Below are 19,850 nucleotides of genomic sequence, written 5' to 3'. Positions count from 1 at the left end.
ACAACCTGTTAGCACACGCAAAACTAACAACAACCAATGACTGGCGCAAAACAAATACCATGACCAATCAGGCCCCATGTGTAAAAATAAGCAGGTCATGATGATTTCAACTGCAGAAAGTTCACAGAGACCTGAGACTCATATGAATAGCGTTGCTGGGCTGCAGTGTATTACTGATCATTAAGTTCCCCATAGAGCCCATACAGGGAACTGTTCAATTCATTCCTATCAAATAAAACATATTTCAAAACACCGAGTCGCGTTTCAGGGCTTAAAGAACCCGCACGGCAGCAGCGGCCACAGACGCGGGGGGGGCGCAGCTAGCATGCGAGCGAGAGAGCGCCGCGTTAGCACGAAAGCGAATGTCATGCTAATGACGCAGAGTGCTCGGGGGGGGGGTGGGGGCGGGCGGGGGCGAGAGCAGATAAAAGCCCGGAACAGCAGCCGGGCCCGTGTGCAGTAGGCCAGGGAACACTATGTACCACACATGTCTTTAGCAACACACGCCTGGGAGGGGGAGTCCTCACAGCACTCGGGCCGCGCTGGGGGGCGGGGGGGCAGGCTCTCAGACTCGACTCTCAGATAATGACACGACAGGAATGGGATGGGGGAGGGGCGGTGGGGAGGGGCGGGGGGGGCAGCACAGGCAGCCTGGAGAGATTTCAAAGGCCGTACGGCAGAGAGGGGCAGCCAGGCTCACTGTACAGCACAGATCCAGCAGCCAATAAACTGCACACACTGTCCATTCTGACCAATAAACCAGTAACTGCACACAGTGTCCATTCTGACCAATAAACCAGTAACTGCACACACTGTCCATTCTGACCAATAAACCAGTAACTGCACACACTGTCCATTCTGACCAATAAACCAGTAACTGCACACACTGTCCATTCTGACCAATAAACCAGTAAACTAGTAACCAGTAAACTAGTAACTGCACACAGTGTCCATTCTGACCAATAAACCACTAACTGCAGTGTCCATTCTGACCAATAAACCACTAACTGCACAGTGTCCATTCTGACCAATAAACCAGTAACTGCACACACTGTCCATTCTGACCAATAAACCACTAACTGCACACACTGTCTATTCTGACCAATAAACAAGTAAACTAGTTACCAGTAAACTAGTAACTGCACACAGTGTCCATTCTGACCAGCAAACCAGTAACTGCACACAGTGTCCATTCTGACACACACTGCAACTCTGTGTCTGAAGAGGCCAGTTCCCAGTTCCCAGTCCTGCACTGGAAAAGGGGGAAGCAAAGCGGGAGGTTATTTCAGCGAGAGAACACCCCCCCCCCCCCCACAGGGAAATGCCTGCCTGGTCAGATCAAACATTCAGACACACAAACCCTCCTTTATACTGCAACACATCAGCAGTCCCTCACTGGGGCACGTCTGACTGGTTATACGCTTAAATACATATACACACACGCACATTTATTTGAAAACACAAAGGGGACAAAGAAACAATTTTTTAAAGCTATTTTGGCTCTGTACTTTGCTATGCTGGCACTGAATTTTCATTAGAAGTACGTTGCTACTGTCTCTCAACACGAGGACAGAATAAGTGTCAATGCTAGTAAAACAGGCGGTCAGGAGGATGACAAGTAAAAATAAATTGATCATAGACATAGTCAAAAATATTTGGGCGTGTCAAAATCAACTTTACAACTGATACATTGTTAGGAAGCAAGAGAGCAGTGGCGTGCTGAGCAACAGCAAACAACCCGGTAGAGCACAGAAGACCACCGTAGAGGATGAGCGAAGGATACTTTCAGTTGTGAAGAAAAACCCTCTCTGCAGGATGTAGGAATAGATGTCTTAAAGAAAAAGACTACCGTGAAGAGTAAGACTACACCAGCATTATCTCGGAGGGGTTCACTGCAAGATGCAATCTCTATGGTAAGCCTCAAGAACAGAATGGCCAGGACAGAGTTCAGCTAAAAAAAGTACATTTAAAAAAACTGTAGATAAAGTCTTATGGACAGATGATTCAAGTATTTAACTTTTCAGCAGGACAATGACCTCAAACATTCTGCTACAGCGACCAAGGACTATTTCAGGGCCTAAAAGTGGAATGTTCTTGACTGGCCGAGTGAATCTCCCATCCCGAATCCAAGAGAACACGCGTTTCGCTTGTAGAAGACGAGACTGAATGCAAGACGGAACAGGAGATGAAGATGGCCGCAGTGCAGGCCTGGCAGAGCATCACCAGGGAAGACACTCAGCATCTGGTGATGCAGCTGCAGTAACAAAAACTGGCTCAATACTTTTTCATTACAATACTTTTTTTAATGCATATATATATGTATAAAAATATAAATATAGACACACACACGCGCGCACAGACACATGCGCACACACACTCACTCATAAAACAGCAGTTTGCTTGCGCAGGCTTTTATGTGAAGTCAGCGCTGATTCACATCGTTCTCTCTCTCTCTCTGTCTGTCTCTCTCTCTCTCCTCTGACGGCTCAGATATTTATAGAAAAAAAAGAGAGAAAAAAAAAAAGAAGTGAGCGAAATTTGGCGTAACGTGGCGTGGAGCGTAAACCTCCCCATGCGAGAACAGGACAGCCCCGCGGCTGTGTTAAGCAAATTGACTCCCCTCCCCCTCCCCCCCCCCGCCTCCTCATTTGGAAGCGACACTTTCTTTGGACCCTGTGCTGACAGACGATAAGAGGCCAATCACAGGCCTATTACTGGCAACCTGCCCCCAACACAACTTGGCAGAGTCCCGCACGAAAAATAGGAGGGGGGCAAGGGGGCGAGGGGGGGGAGGAGACGGGGGAGGGCGGAAGAGGCGAGGCAGAAGTAGAAGTATCGCAGATGCACTAACGAGGCATATGACCCCCCTCCACCCCCCCCCTCGCGCTGAAAGCTTGCTCATTTTATTTAGGGCTTTGGCCTCGCTTACAGAAGGAAATTCTTCTTTCAAAAAAAAAATTTAAAAAAACGCTGCTATTATTATTCCAAGTAGTATTACCAGGTGCAATTATGGAAATGAATTAATAACGGTAGCACGAGTGCCTGATTCTTGTCAAGTGTGTCAATTTTCAACCGCCGCTGAACGTGCCGTTATTAAAAACATAAGTATTTTTGTAAACTTGCAACTGCTGGTTCAGGGGGGTCACGGTTATCATCTCTCGCAGATCAATTAATTCCACTGGCGGCCAAACGACTATTCAGAAGCGGCTTTTCTGCCGAGAACTCAAAAAACAACGAGGACTATCGACATGGAACTAAATTCACGAGACACACCAGCCAGTGTTACAGCATGACACAAGCACCAATGTTAACAGCTTTCCCCTTGAGAAAAAAACAAAAAAAAAACAACACCATCTGCAGCTCAGTGGACCAGCAAAGTCGGCCTCAACCTTGTGAGCACCAAACACACAAACATACAAAAATGATGCAAGTGAATTTTAACTATTATCATAATTAAATTATTATTATTGCACTGCTTTTCCTCAGCTAGTAGCATCTTAATACCCACAAAGATCAAAGTAATCCCCACATCTTACAGATACATGAATGTGTTTTAAACAAGCTGGAGGGGTGGCTTTGTTGGACTTGAGCTTCGTGCGTTATTATCTATGCATGCATGTGTGTGCACACAGGAACATATGTGACCAAGAGGTAGCGAGAAAGAAAGGAGAGGCAGAGAGAGTGGGGGGGGGGGGGGGGGAGCGTGAGAGTAGGTGGAGGAAGTGAGAGTGAGAGACAGACAGAGAGAGAGAGAGAGAGACAGAGAGAGAGATGAAAGGTTCAAAGACAGTAGTGGTTGCTCAGAGTCCCCTGGACTGGAGTCCACAGACGGGGTCACAGGAGAATCCTCCCCTCAGCCGCCAACACCGCGCAGCCTGCTCGCGTATGAAGGTGTATTTGCTCGGCAACACGGATATTTGCTCTAACAAAAAGAGCTCCCCCTCCCACCCCCACCCCCCCCAAAAAGAAGCGAGAGAAAGAGAAGAGGAACGCACGCTGTACGGTGATTCCCCGCGGTGTCCGGGAGTCAGCCATGCGCGGCGTCGCAGGGGCTTCCTGTCCGACGGGGGGGGTCTGCGCTCGGAAGACAAACACGCGTGTGCGGCGGCGGCGGCTAGGGAGATGGCGAGATCTGCGCGGACCGCACCCCCCCCACCCCCCCCCCATTGACTCCCGCTCAAACAAACGGCCCACAGAGGGCACGAGGAATTTGCCCCGTTCTGAGACACGGGGGAGGGGGGCGGGTCGGATGGGATGCGCCAACATAAGTCAGGAGATGAGGCGGCGACGAAAACGAGGTGCGACTTAAGGGTCAGCCGGGGAGGAGGGCGGGTCTGAGCTGATGCCTTTAACAGGAGCGCCGTGAAAGAGGAATGCTCAACACACACACACACACACACACACACACACATATGTAAGCACACACACACTCTCACACGTATGCACGCGCGCACACACACATACACACACACACACACACACACGTACGCACGTGTGTGCATACACACAGGCACACATACACACACACGCACACGCACACGCACACGCGCACGCGCACGCGCACACGCACACGCACACGCACACGCACACGCACACGCACACGCACACGCACACGCACACGCACACGCACACGCACACACAAACACACACAACACACACACACATACACACACGCATACACACACGCATACACACACGCATACACACACACACACGCATACACACACGCATACACACACACACACACACACATACACACACGCATACACACACGCATACACACACACACACACACACACACACACGCATACACACACGCACACGCACATACACACACGCGCACACACACACACGACACGCATACACACACGCATACACACACGCATACACACACACGCATACACACACACGCGCACACACACACACACACACACACACATACACACACACACACACACACACATACACACACGCATACACACACACGCGCACACACACACACACACACACACACACACACACACACACACGTACGTACGCACACACACACACGTACACACGTGTGTGCATACACACAGGCACACGGGCATGCACGCACACACATGTGCACACACACATTCTCACACCCACGTGCGAGCACACATACACGCACACATATATGTGCTCGCGCACACACACACACACGTGTATACACACACACAGACCTCTCCCAACAGGCACTTCTTCAGCCAGGAAAACCAGAACTATACAAAAAAAAACCACAGAAGAAAAAGCACAGGTCGGTGGTGTGTGGAAAAACTCAACACCAGCGAACAAGGAGGAGGAATTCCGTCTGAGGACGCTTTGGGTCCAAAATCCTCTCTCTCGATCTGACGGGTGCTTTAATCTGAAGAGACTTCTGAGAATGTGAAATGGCACAAGCAGCAGGAACACACGAGCAGCACATGAGCGAGCCCAGCCGACGGCCCGACGCACAGCTGCCCGGGGAGACTGATGCTCGCTGATCCAGGAGCGCGGGGAGAGGACCGGATCTGCACAGATATCTGCATTAATATCTGCATAAATATCTGCATTAATATTATTCTCATTGAACGAGCAGATATTTGAGAGGATTGATCAAGACTGATGAATGATTTTTTTTTTTTTTTAAAGAAAAAAAACTCTGCACAACCTTTTCAGGAGGCTAAAACAAACACACTTTCAGCACAGCGCTCACACACTCCGAGCTGCGCTCACACACTCCGAGCTGTGCTCACACACTTCTGCGCGTTTGGAGAGCGGCTCCAGAAGCAGATTTAAACGCAGGTGGGTCCCCGGGGTGGGAGGGGAAGGGCATTGGCTCTGAAACGATGATGTCAGAGAGAGGGGGCGTGTCTTTCGCTCGGGGAAGGGGACGTCCCGCTGGACAAGGTGAGGCGCGGGCCGACACTCGACACTCGCGAGCGAGCGATGAGCGCCCCGGCCAAAATCCGCGTGCGTCTGCCAGGCCCCCCCCCCAGAAATAGCCCGCCGTCGCCGCCGCCAACTATTTCTGGGCCGCCGAGCCGGGGTTTCGCAAATAAACAAACGCTTCCGAACGACCCCGGTGACACCGTCTCTGGCACGGGGCGGGGGGTACGCGGCAGCCAAAGTCACGGCGACAGTCATCGGCGCTAACATTCCCAAACAGGAGAAGAACCCCCCAAAAACAAGGCCCTGCGCGTTGGCTACTGACGGGGAACAGATCTTTACACCCCACTTCAGGGTCTCACGTCACTTGCGTTCGGTTTTGGGTGGGGGGGGTGCATTCTTTGAGCCTTGGCCTCGGCCGAGGACTCTTCATTTTCGTGTTTGGTCCCGCGTGGGCGCGGGAGAGAGAGGGGGAGAGCGAGGGGGTGAGGGGGCGAGCGACGGCGGGCATTCATGTGCATCGAGAGCTTCTCTTCATTTGTCATCCGGACCGATCTCTCAGTCCGGGGATCAAAAAAAACACAAAAATTCAGCCAGAGTAAACATAATCCATACATCACGGTCCCACAGAGACGAGCCCATTAGCCAGCCAATCAGGGCCCGCCGTGGGGCAGCCTAGCGTACGTTAGCATCACAAACAGCCCAAAATGCTTGGACAACGCTCCTCATCTCTCTCCCTCTCCCTCGCTCGCTCGCGCACGCACTCCTCAGACTGAACAAAACCGGACCCTAACGACTACAGGCTTGTGCAAGACCCCGGAACGACAGGAGGAGCTTTTAATGGCCATTTCTGAACAGAAGCAGCGCAGGTTTTACGCGCCTCAGAACTTTGAGCTGACGTACTCCAAAAGCGCCTCGTAAAAACAGGCTGGAGAGACATTTATTTCCCTTTTTGGGCATTTTTCTGACATCTGAAACCGTCCCAGAGAGGCGAGTACACAATACCAGAAATCTTAGAGAAAGATCTGGCACGCTGTGAGGAGACATAAGTGCACACACACACACGCACACACACACACACACACACACACACACACACACACACACACACACACACACACACCCAACACACACACACACACACACACACACACACACACACACACCCACCCCAACACACACACACACACACACACACACACACACACACACACACACACACACACACACACACACACACACACACACGCGCGCTCTAAACACAGGCCCACACGCACATGCACACGCACACACACACACACTCTCTAAACACAGGCCCACACGCACATACACACCCCGGAGACAAGCACAGGCACACACACACAAACATGCAAACATCCATGCGCGCACACACACACACACGCGCACACACACCCTTATACACACGCACACACACACAGATTTACTAATCCGTGAGCTCTAGAGCTGTGCTCCCAGAGGTGAACTGGAGGGATGCATTTTCCCTTTAAGAATATTTTAAAACAGCATATATATTATTCTGGGCCAAAAAAAGTAGTCTGCAACATGTATGCAAATCAGCTTGAACACACACACACACACACACACACACACACACACACAATTGCCTTCCAGCACAAACAGATCAAATGAATAAATTAATAAGTAAACGATCCATTCTACACAAAAACATGCACTTGGTCCATAAAAATGCACCAACTGGTGTCATCAACCTCTTCGGCCTACTGAATCCAGCCTACGGGGAAGAAGGGGTAGGGGGTGGTGAGTATTTTACATATTTATGGACAAATCTTTAATATGAATATTCAGCTGAGAAGCTATAAAAAACAAAACAAAACAGTAGTTAGGAGACGAGGTATTGATTATTCAGCCAACCCTATAGGGGGGTGGAGGGGGATGGGGGGGGGGCAAAGAGTACATGGATGAGAGGGAAGAGCTCCATCCCACACTCCCAGAATGCAACGGGGCGGCGTGGGGCACGGCGACACCAGGAACCCCAGTAGGGAGGGCCTGTGAAGCCACGCCCCCCCAAAATTTTACTCTGCCACCCCTCCCTCTGTGACCGCTCTACCCCCGTGAGGAGAGAACGGGCGTTTCCCACAGCTTAACCGCGAAGAAGACGCGCGCGCTGACGCCAAGATGGCGCCTCTGCCCGGCAGCTTGGAGGCGCGGCCACAAACACAAGACGAACGACATCTTATTGGCTACGACTGGGGGGGGATCAGCCCCAGAAATGGCAGAGAGAGCCTTCAGATACCCACAGTTGGGTTTTCCTTCGAGATACGATGATGACAACTACCGTTTCTCACGCAAGGACCACGTTCCTCACGCTGTTTCTTGGAACAAAAAAAAAAAAACGATGATTTTAAGATAGGCATCAGGCTCTGTGCATCAGCACTTCAAGCTTCGTAGCAGAAGAACATCGCTCGGTCACTGACCACCTGCAGCAGCTACGTACGCTTTATGGCAGGAAACACACTGTATAGAAGAGAAGCAGGTTTGTGTGCACATTCAACCCTTGTTGGGTGCACACACAGGACTAACCAACCAACTGATGAAGAAATGCTGCATTATTAAATATACAGGAGCTCAAAGTTCAGTGTACTGATGTTTTTTTCTTTATTCTGTTATGGAGACAAGCTGCGGCCAATTTGAAGGCCATTCAATTTGTGTTACATAATCAGACAGGGGAAACACAGCAGTGCGATTGCTTCACCAGTTAGCTACAGCCAAGCAGCTGGTGCTTACCTATTTTTAAAAGAGATACTATTGTGATTGACAGCTACCTTCTGAAAATCTCCACTGGCACATACTGTGTGCCAAAAAAAAAAAAAAAACCTTACAGAAAGTTTGTGGTATTTTAAAACAGTTGCCATGGTGACACATGTTGAAAATTGGGTCAATCTGGCAACCCCTCACTGCATCCTGTGGGTGTAGGAGTAAGCCCCCCTCCAGTAACCCAACCCCCTGTCACCTGTACACCTGGGCAGGTGTGAGGAGGGGTGAGGAAGAGGCCGCAGTTCACCGCGTGAGGAAGGGGTCCTGAGGAAGACCTCCCCACGCCAGAGCAGCACGGCGCTGCTGTCCAATCAGACCGCTTTTAGCTCAGACCTACACTGCTTCCCTTCGGAAACGCAAAACACCCTGAATGAGAGAGCAGCAGGAGAGAGACGGAAACTCTACAGGGACACACACACACACACACACACACACACACACACACACACTCATACATGCACTCATACACACACACACACACACTCATACAGAGCCACAGTCACACACTTACGTATGCACACACACACAAACCCAGAGATCGGCCTTTTGTTTTTTTTGTGCACAGTGGAAAGCAGGCCAATTCTCCCCTTTGGAAGCGAGCCACCGATTTCGGCTGGACTTGTCCTCCGCACGTGAGCCCCTCTCAGAAGCGCCGCGGCGAGCGAAGGGGAACGGAGCGCTCAGCGTCCGGGCGCCTGACAGTAAAGCGAACGACCTTCGACACGCTGGAAATGATTCAGCCGCAGCTGAGTCACAGCGCGGCAGAGAGGGCAGAGTTAGCGCGCGGCTAACAGGAAGCGCTCGTCGTCTTCTCTTCCCTTCTGCCGAGCGAGAAAACCGCAGCGTCGAGCGGCGGGCTCGCGGAGGTCAGGCTGCACGTGGGGGGTCAACGCCGCTGTCATTGACCAAAAAAAACACACTGAAGCGCTCTCAGGAACAAACGTTTAAACCACCCTCGGCATCACAGGAACGGCAACACGCCGTCTCCACGGCGACCCTACACCGTTTGATCTGACCACGCAGGGTCGGCGAGGGTGGGAGTCGATCGCGGGCCCCGTGTCAAACTCGCGATCTCCGCGAACAACCGCGATGCGTCACCGAGAGCCGCTTCAGGAGCAGAGCGTATCAGCGGGAGCAACAGCTCATTGAACAACGGTCGTTATCGCGGAAACCGGGGCCGCGGCGGGAGCCGAAATGGCAGACGGCGGGATTCAGGTTCCCCGGTTCAGACCGCAGAACGTCACAGAAAAAAAATAAACAAACCTAAAAGGAGTGTAACAGAAGAGCGGCTAAAAAAAACAAAAAAAAAGCAGGAAGTGCACGGGACGGCGCCGGACCATGAGTCCGGGGGGGGGACCTACGAGCGCGATCCACGGGACGGTCCCGCGGTGGCGGACAGGCCGCTATCCCGCCACTGGCGGTAACAGAGGTGACCCGTAAAGGACAGCACTGCACACGGCATCCCGTGCCCAAACAGAAGCCCCCTCATGCGCCCCGGGCATCTCCAGCACCACTCTTCCACTCTTTCTATTCTTTCTCCTCCTCCTCCTCCTTCTTCTTCTTTTCATACACAAACATGGGAAATACACAGACAAGCTCTGTGTAACAAAAATAAAATACTGTACAATTCCCTGCCAACTAAATAAACTGAAACTTCCACAGCCTCTCTGTCACATCTCCTTTTCGCTGGTCCCACACACCTTAGTTTCCTCCCCACCAGATCTTCTTTTTCCTTCTTTCGTTAATTCACTGTCTATCACCCTCAGGTTACTTTTCTCAGAATTTCCCCCCCTTTTGGGGGGGGTGGTGTGGAGGAGGGGGGTAGGGGTATTCTTCTCTAGGAAGACTTAGTGCTAGGGAGAAAAGGCAGGGCCCAGTCAAGGCCAGCCAACCGGCCTGAACTGGTTCTGACACGGGGGTCAGGTGGGGGGGCGGGGGGTGTCGCTTTTGCCTTCAGCCAAAAAAGAACCTGTGAGCGTCTGAGGTACAGACAGCAGGTACGGCAGAGTGGCGGGGGGGGCACAGGAAGATTGAAAAGGCCACAGCGGGCGCAGGCAACGACACCGTCTCATCAAACACCTGGAGCTCGGCCAAGTTCATCTGTTAATGGACATCCACCGCCGTTCCTCCCCCCCCCCCCTTTCAGCCGACCTCTCTCAACCCCCCCTCCCCCCGTCTCTGCTTCTGCTCTCGCTCCTCCACCCCTATTTCTCCCCTTTCCTCTCTCCCCTCTTTCCTGCCCCCTCTTTCTCTCTCTCCCCTGTCATCTCTCCATATCCCCCTCTATTTACCGCCCTCTCTCCAGTCTCATTCTCTCTCTTGCCCTCCCCTTCTCGTCTCTCTCTCCCATTGCCCTCTCCATTTCCTCTCTCTCTCTCCATTGCCCCTCCCTCACTCTCATTGCCCTCGCTACTCTCTCTCCCCCCCTCCTCTTTCTCAGGCCACTGAAAGCGAGACATAGATTATTCCCGCGCTCTTTCCCTTTCTATTCAAGATAAACAAAGTGCTTCAAGTTCAGGACACACCCTGGGACCCTTAACAAAACAATCTATCATTCTGTCTGGCAGGCCATAGCTGGCTGGGTCCAGGCTGTGGAGGCTAATGGTTCCAGCGCACAACTTTCCCTTTGTGTTCCTGCCCCCCTCCCCCCTTTTTCTGCTGCACACCGCCCCCCCTGTCTCTGCCCCCCCCCCCAGACGTCCGTGTGCTTGACCGGTCTGTCTGAGGCCCCGTGCCCCCCTCCCCCAAAGCCCCATGCCCCCCACCTTCGCCTCTCTCACCGCCCCCCCCAACCCCACAACTCCCAGAAAAGTCAACACCAGCTCAGCCTCCTCCCCCACCCCTGGAAAAGACAACATTCGCCCACCACCCAACCCCAAGGAAGCAGAGAAAACCTGATTTCTGAGACCAACATATCACTTTACGCACACGTGCACACACACACACACACACACACACACACGTCAATATACATAAACACATTCATTCACATTCATATACACACCCACGCATGCACACAGATGCACACACACTTGTTACTCAGCGTAGTCCAACACATCAGCACAAACTCTGGAAGACGAGCGAATCCCTGTTTGCTCACTGCATGTCCAGACAAACTCCAGAAAGCATGCAGGAGAGGGAGACCGAACCAGGAAGAAAAATATGATTGCCAAAAGAAAGACAGCAAAAAACTGTGAAAAAACTGCAACGAAAAAAAAAACTGCTGTCCACTTTTATAGTGATATTAAATCCAGGGGGTCGCTTCTTTTTTTTGGTGATTTCTTTTTTTGTGGCACCCGCAAAAAAACTGGGGGACACCTTCCAGGCGGTTAAAGCGAATCTCTGGGTGGAAAACAGTCCGTGGTGGCAAAAAGAGGCTTAATTTGAGCAAAGCGCTTCTTTGCTCAAATGGACTACATTTCCCAGGTGCTGCAGAGCAGGAAGTAAGGAGGAGGGCACAGCCGTACGTCTCTTCCCTCCCATCCCGAGTCCAGAGATGCACATTGTGCTGTTACCGCCGTGGACGAAATGCGGCTAACCTGGCACCCGGCCTGTCGAGCGTAAACTGCCCCGCTCCCAACTGCCCCGGTCCAACTGCCCCGCTTCCAACTGCCCCGGTCCAACAGCTCCGCTTCCAACTGCCCCGCTCCAACTGCCCCGCTTCCGACTGCCCCGCTCCAGCTGCCCCGCTCCAGCTGCCCCGCTCCAGCTGCCCCGCTCCAACTGCCCCACTCCAGCTGCCCCACTCCAGCTGCCCCACTCCAGCTGCCCCAGCATCCACAGAGCAAGCACTGCGTTCCCCTCTGAGCAGTTCCAGCCAGGCCACACAGAAGCAGGCCACCGGGAACGTGTCTGACACGAGCCCAGACAGCACAGCGAGCGTCGACCAATCACAACAAAGAGCACATTACACCCGACAGCACAGCGAGCGTCGACCAATCACAACAAAGAGCACATTACACCCGACAGCACAACGAGCGTCGACCAATCACAACAAACAGCACATTACAAAAACAAAACAAACAAAATAAGCTAAAAGCTAGCAAGAAAAGCTAAGGAGTTTTCATAACTCCAAAAAAGGGGAACCGAACAGGCGTCAGAGGTGGAGCGACTGTCCCGTTTGCAAAGGGGTGTCAGTGGCAGGACGGGGACGGTCGATTTAAAAACGAGCGAGGCTCACGCTGCAGTTTGAGCGCCCGCTCGTGCGTACGGGTGGGCATGAGAGCGGCGCTGCGTTCTGCACTCGCTGCCCGGGCCAAGCACGCCTGTGCCAGCTGGACAAATTAACCTTCTGGGGAGTCACATGACAGCTGCGTGGGGTTTGGGGGGGGGGGGGGACGTATGGTCCGAGCCAAAATATGTAAGCTGGGCGTTTAGAGCGGCCGCCTCGGAGAGAGGGTCTGAGCGGGGAGCCCTCGCTGGGCGAGAACCAACATCAGACCGGAGCGTGGACTGAGTCGCTACGGCAACAGAGGAGTTAAAAAAAAAAAAAAAAAAGCACAAGGCAGCACACATAAGCACACGATAATGACTTCAACAGGTCTCTCCCCCTGCCTGGCTCTGAACCGGACGTGTGCACACGCTCTGGAGGAGAGAGAGAGGGGAGAAAGAGAGAAGGAGAGAGAGAGAGGGAGACAGACAGCGAGAAAGAAACACAGTAGAGAGAGAGAGAGAGAGAGAGGGAGACACTCTTTTTTCCCCTTCCTGAGTAAACTAATCAGTGGGAAAGAGGTGGCTGATCAGCTGCTAACAGTGAGAATCCTCTGCAGTGTAGAGCCAGCAGCAACAGCAGTGATCCGGCAGGACCAGGGAGCCTTTCCCTGGCTAAGACTTCATTACAACCCTGCCCCCCCCTGTGCCCCCGCCCCCGCCCCCCCCCCCAAATCCCCCTGCTGAACCACCACCCCCCGTGCCTCCCAAACCCCCCCGCCCCGAGCCCAACATCCGCCCACATTTACTGTTTCTCTACCCATTTTGGAACGATAAATTATCCATTAGATTTCATCATATCTTACTAAAGCAATTACATCAAGAAAATGATAGCACGCGCGGAATCAATTATGCATGCAGCTGGCCTGAGACCAAGGGCTGAGGAGTCAGGGAGGGCAGAGTCACAAGCGGCACACACACACACACACACACACACACACACACACACACACACACACCACGCGTACGTACACACACACACTACAATCGTACGTACGTACACACACACACACACACACACACCCCGTACGTACGTACACACACACACACACACACACACCCGTACGTACGTACACACACACACACCCCCGTACGTACGTACACACACACACCCGTACGTACGTACACACACACACACACACCTCCGTACGTACGTACACACACACACACACACCTACACGCTTACACACACACACACGTTTACACACACACACACACACCTACACGCTTACACATACGCACATGATTACACACACACACACACACACATCAACACAAGCCCATATACACACACAGCCATACATATAGACGCACACATACAGCCACACACTGGATCGTACACACATTCAAGTGCCCCTGTAATCACACACACACACGCACACACAGGCACGTGTAAAGAAAAAAAAACAGACCCTGGGTCCCACAGATGTGCCCCATCAGTTCATCTTACTCCCTAAAAAGTTTTTGCTCTCAATAATTTATCTGCGATCTGGATACGGTTTCCTGGCTGAATATTAACCACTCTGAAGCTGAAAGCCACAGAGGCTGGAGCAGTCCTGAGGGGGGGGGGAGAGAGAGAGAGAGAGCCGCTGGGTCCCTCCAGAACCCCCCACACACCCCCCACCCCCCCCTCACCAATGTTTCCATTAGAGAACCATTTTTGACAACTTTTTTTTTCCCCCTCCTGTCATTTAAAATTCCTTTTCATCGCGATGTAGGTTTCTGTGTTCCCTTCAAGGGCTTTCCAGAGAGCCGGGATGAGAACACAACAACTGGAGCGCCGGGGGGTGGGGGTGTGTGTGTGGGGGGAGGGGAGACGCACCCCTTTTGGAAACCGCTTTAGTGTTTTTTACTTTTACATTAATTTATTTTTGTTTTGTTTTATTTTTAATTGTCTGGGCTCATTACTGTGCAAATGCAGTTTTTTTTATTGTTTTAGTTTATTTATGTGTTTGATTGATTTGTTTTCTTTTGATAACCTCCCAGCACCAGACATGAATTATGAATTTCAGACCTTTTTTTTTTTTTTGAAGGAATGAAGAAGCAGCAACATGACAAGAACATAAGCTGTTTGTCTGTGTGCGCGCGCGCGTGTGAGCCAGTGTGTGTGTGTGTGTGTGTGTGTGTGTGTGTGTGTGTGTGTGTGTTGTGTGTGTGTGTGTGTGTGTGTGTGTGTGTGTGTGTGTGAGTGTGTGTGGTGAATGTGTGTGTGTGTGTGTGTGTGTGTGTGTGTGTGTGTGTTGCGTTTGTAGTGTGTGTGTGTGTGTGCGTTTGTGCGTGAGCTCGTAGGAGGTGTAATTGGCTGCTGTAATTGGGGGGGGGGGGGAACGGGCTGTTCCCGCCGCGTTCACACGCCCGCCGCCGTAAAAAACTTCCGGCTCCTTCCGCCAGAAACACACGCCGCGTTTCGCCGCGCCGCCATCCTCAGCGGGACCCAACGGCTCCAGAGCGGAGCGAGGAAGAGGAAGGCCGTTTCCTCAGCGACAGAGAGAGGAAGATGGGGAAAGGGGGGGGGGAGACGGGGAGGGGGGAAAGGAGCATAAGCGACCGGCGACTTCTCTGCACCCATCCCCCTCCCAAAAAAAAAAATCCTCTCCAAACATTACAGGAAGCAATGAGTCAAAGGAAAGATATGACAGATGGGAGGGCACCAGGACGGGGGCTTGCTTGCTTTCACTTTGTTTTGGGGGTGCGGTGCGGGCCACCCACCCCCAGCTTGGGCAGCACGCCGGATACAAAAAAAGACGAAGGGCAGCCGAGTCATCGGGTGATTTTAATCTGCCGAACCTCCCCGCAAACTTTCCGGTCTTTTCGCCCGAGAAACGGCGTTTTAATTGGAGCTTGTCCGTTTATTTCAGCGCTCAAATCCGAAGCGAGGCATTCAGACTTCACCTTGTTCCAAACCGTGCCCCACCAACCCTCAACTGCCCCCCCCCAAAAAAAAACCCCACCAAACCCCCACCAGCTACAACTTCCCCTTCCTCCAGCAAACTGACAGGCCAGGCTGAAGCGCTCAGAATGCACATGGTAATAGGCCAATCAAAAATGCAAAACAACTGGCAATTACTGAGAGGGCCTAATGGTCATTAGAATTTACAACTAGGTAATGAACTAAAGTCTGCCCACGCCATGCATATTCATAAAGCAATTTAGGCTTTGAAGATTAAAGAAGTGCTTAAAATTCAAATGAGCCCAAGCAAATTATCAGCAAGATTCAGTCAGGAAGTGCAGGCTCTTTGTGAGCGTGTGTGTGTGAGTGCGTGTGTGTGTGTGTGTGTGTGTGTGTGTGCGCGTGTGTCTGCGTGTGCATGTGTGTGTGTTAAATAGAGAGATAAAGAAAAATCAGGAGAGGAAGAGAGTGAGTTAATGTGAGACTGAGTGTGTGTGTGTGTGTGTGAGAGAGGGATATTATGCATGTGTGCACATGACCACATGCATGCGGGAATCTAAATGTAAACAAGCACGCCATTTTGCCCCACGCTGTTTATGAGGAGAAAAACACGCAGCTCCTCCAGGTTTCAGCAAGCAGGGGGATCACAGCGACTCAATAACTCACATGAGCAAAGAGGACTATGCAGTAACACACATGCGCAAAGGGGACTATGCAGTAACACAAACAAACAAAGAGGACTATGCGGTAACACACATTGTTAAAAAGGACTATTCAGTAACACACACAAGCAAAGAGGACCACGGCTAACACGTGACGTGGTAAGCGTCTGCTCACTTCACAGGGAAGCACGTTAATCCTAAATCTCACACCGTCTTTCTAAACTAAAGGCTTTACAGCACAATTCTTCACCTTTAAAATAACAAATCTACTATAGAATCCACACAGCCCCTTACTCAACACTGCCAAACCAAACATGCACATTTCCTCAATTTTTTAAAAGGAAAACAGAAATAAGCAGATTAACAGGTGATACAGAATAACGGGCTACCTCGCCTGCAGGTAACCACACTACCGGCCAAAAACACCAATTCTCATTAACAGATAAACGAGACAGAGGGATTGGCAGGTTGCCAGAGGCCACGCCCCTTTCTGAAAACTGACCCAGTGACACATCGTTTCAGAGCGGCTACTTCATTAACTTCTTAAACCCCAAAATGATAGACTGACTTCAGCATGTGCTCTGGGAACAAGAACTCACACACACTCACACTCATGCACCACATGCACACACCAGACCGCACCCCGGGCGTGCGCACACACACACACACACACACACACGGCAGGCTCATCAACATTGCAGCAAATTTAGTTGCATTAACACACAGCAGAGAGCGGCATCTCTTCTGGCTGACAGAACAGACTCTGTATCATATCTCCCCATTTCAATATGAAAACGCGTTGATTCATATTTATTTTATCTTTAACAAGGGAAGTCACCTCGTAATGCAATTCTCTCGAAAGCAAAAATCAGTTAAATCACAAAACACCCTTATAACCTGAATGCCTCAACACACACACACAGAACACACACATATTTTAAACAAATAAAGACCTTTACCATAGAGAACAGAGCACATTATTGCAACAAAAAAAATGCAGTATTTCTCTTGTAAATGAACATTTAAAAATAACTGGCACTAAAGTGCACCACACAGGCCTTCGTTACGAGTTATGAAAAACTGGGCAAATAAGATATGAATATGCCAGTGGGATATTTAAATGTGTAATCATTCTCAACTGACGCTGGCCATATTAAAACCATTGCGTGTGAAGTTGTGCCTGAGCCAACAGGCCAAACTGCCTTCTACGACAAGCGGGCGCAGGAGCAGGGCATTATGGGTAATGTGGGGGCGGGGGGCAGTCCAGACCCAGCAGTGAAACAGGGAGCTCCCTTCCTCCGGTGACTGAGCAGCTGCAGATCTATAACACGTGTGTGTGTGTGTGTGTGTGTGTGTGTGTGTGTGAGTGTGCCTATGTTTCTGTGTGCGCGTGTGTGTGTGTGTGAGTGTGAGCGTATGTGTGTGCACGAGTGCGAGGGTATGTGTGTGTGTGTGCGCGTGTGTGCCTATGTGCGAGCGTGTGTGTGAGTGCGAGCGCCCGTGTGTGTGAGCATGTGTGTGATTGCGAGCGTGTGTGTGATTGCGAGCGTGTGTGTGATTGCGAGCGTGTGTGTGTGCCTATTTGCGGGCGCACATGAAAGGCCTGAGCCTTGGCAGCGGTGCCCGAGGACATCCCTCCGCTGGGCGTGCCAGAGCAGCGTTGGCACGGAGACGGCCGGAGGCGAGGGGGGGGGCGCGGTCGCTGGGGGCTCCTGATCTCATTTTGCCTTAACAACTGCAGCAGGGCGGCCAGGCCCTGGGGGGGGAACGTACACGTCCTGTCTCTCTCCCACACACACACACACACACACACCCACACACACACACCACACACCACACACACACACACACACACACACACACACACACACACACACAAGCACACTCTCTCTCTCACACTCTCTCCCACACACACACACACCACATACTGTATACACACACACAAGCACACTCTCTCTCTCACACACACACACACATACTGTCTACACACACACACACTCACTACCCCACACACACACCTCACTTGCACAGCAAAACACTCACACACACATCTAGCACAGAACTCACTCGCCCTAAACCCCAGGTCCTCCCTGCTCGGCCAGTTATTAAAGCACTGCGATCCGCGGGTGACTGGGCCGGTTTATAAACGCGCTCCGTCCCGTGTAAACCGTCCCGTGGACGTGTGTTTTGGAAACGCTGCTGGGGGGGTGGGGCTTGCGTCTCCAACGCGCAGGACGCGATGCGATGACCACCATAACACCGTTAGGCTCCCTGTCCTTCCGACGCTCGGTCACAAAAGGCAGACAGCGTACAGCACACCAACTCGCCAGGGTGTCTTCCTTTTTCTGTTCATTTAAATTTCACTTTTAACCAAAAGGAATAATAAACTTTGAGTAAGCACCTCAAACACTTCCGAAATAGCAAGTAGGTCTGAAATTGTCCTTACGAAAGAAATAGAAAACCAAATAAATAACAACAAAACAAAAAAAACTGAATAAACAAAAAACGAAACCCTTAAGAGGGAAAAGGCCTGGTTTCCAACAAAGGGAATCTGTGGCTCAGGCGCACATTTCTCTTTCTTTCTTTCTTTCTTATTTTCGTTTTATTTTTTTATTTTAAGGAAGCACATGTGCATCACTCCAGATCAATCGCCTCCGGTTTCTAACAAAATATACACACACCGCACACGCGGCCAATCACGGGGGACCCCGTCCCCCCGCAGAGGCCCGCTTTCGGGGCGCGAACAAAGAGGCGCGCGCCCCGCTCTGACTCCCCCGCGCCGGGGAACGACGGCGGCGGAGAGGGGGGCCAAACGACGGGGGGGGCGGAGGGGAGAGGTGGCATCGCGCCAGGCTGGCTGGCTGGCAGCTAAATACCTTTGTTCCAGCATGCAGGGAGGCACAGAACACAGGTACAAGAGAGGAGAGAGAGTGTACCGAGTGTGTGTGTGTGTGCGTGTGTGAGTGTGTGCGTGTGTGAGTGAGAGAGCGTGTGCGTGAGAGAGAGAGAGAGAGAGAGAGCGTGTGTGTCTGTGTGTGTGTGTGCCTGAGCGAGACTGGGTACTGTGTGAGTGTGTGTGTGTGTGTGTGTGAGTGAGAGAGAGCGTGCGTGCGTGCAAACGAAAAAGAGACCGTGTCTGTGTGTGTGTGTGTGTGTGTGTGTGAGAGTGTAAGCGTGTGTTTTCACGTATGTGCGTGATTCCCAAAATTCTGTTCCCTTTCCCTTGCAGTGCGGGTAACTGATGAGCGTGAAAAGGCCGGTCCTACAGCAGGACAGACTCTGCGTTACGGATACAGCGGTCCGGGCAGGCCGAGGACCTGGGGCGCTTCTGGGAGAGCAAACGTGTGACATCTCTCTCTCCCTGCTACACCTCCCCTGCCCTGCTACACCTCCCCTCCCCTGCT

At 51.7% G+C, this 19,850-nt stretch overlaps 1 protein-coding gene across 1 annotated transcript in view; it reads right to left on the bottom strand.

Annotated features, from left to right (window-relative positions):
* Window positions 1-19,850, bottom strand: part of LOC135244044 (B-cell lymphoma/leukemia 11A-like) — a 55,781-nt gene that overhangs the window by 24,244 nt on the left and 11,687 nt on the right. The window lies entirely within an intron of this gene.

Source organism: Anguilla rostrata, chromosome 2 (genome assembly GCF_018555375.3).
Source record: "Anguilla rostrata isolate EN2019 chromosome 2, ASM1855537v3, whole genome shotgun sequence".
Classification (NCBI taxonomy): Eukaryota; Metazoa; Chordata; class Actinopteri; order Anguilliformes; family Anguillidae; genus Anguilla; species Anguilla rostrata.
Note: the sequence above shows the minus strand (reverse complement) of the source record. Positions and strands in the feature narration are given on the sequence as shown.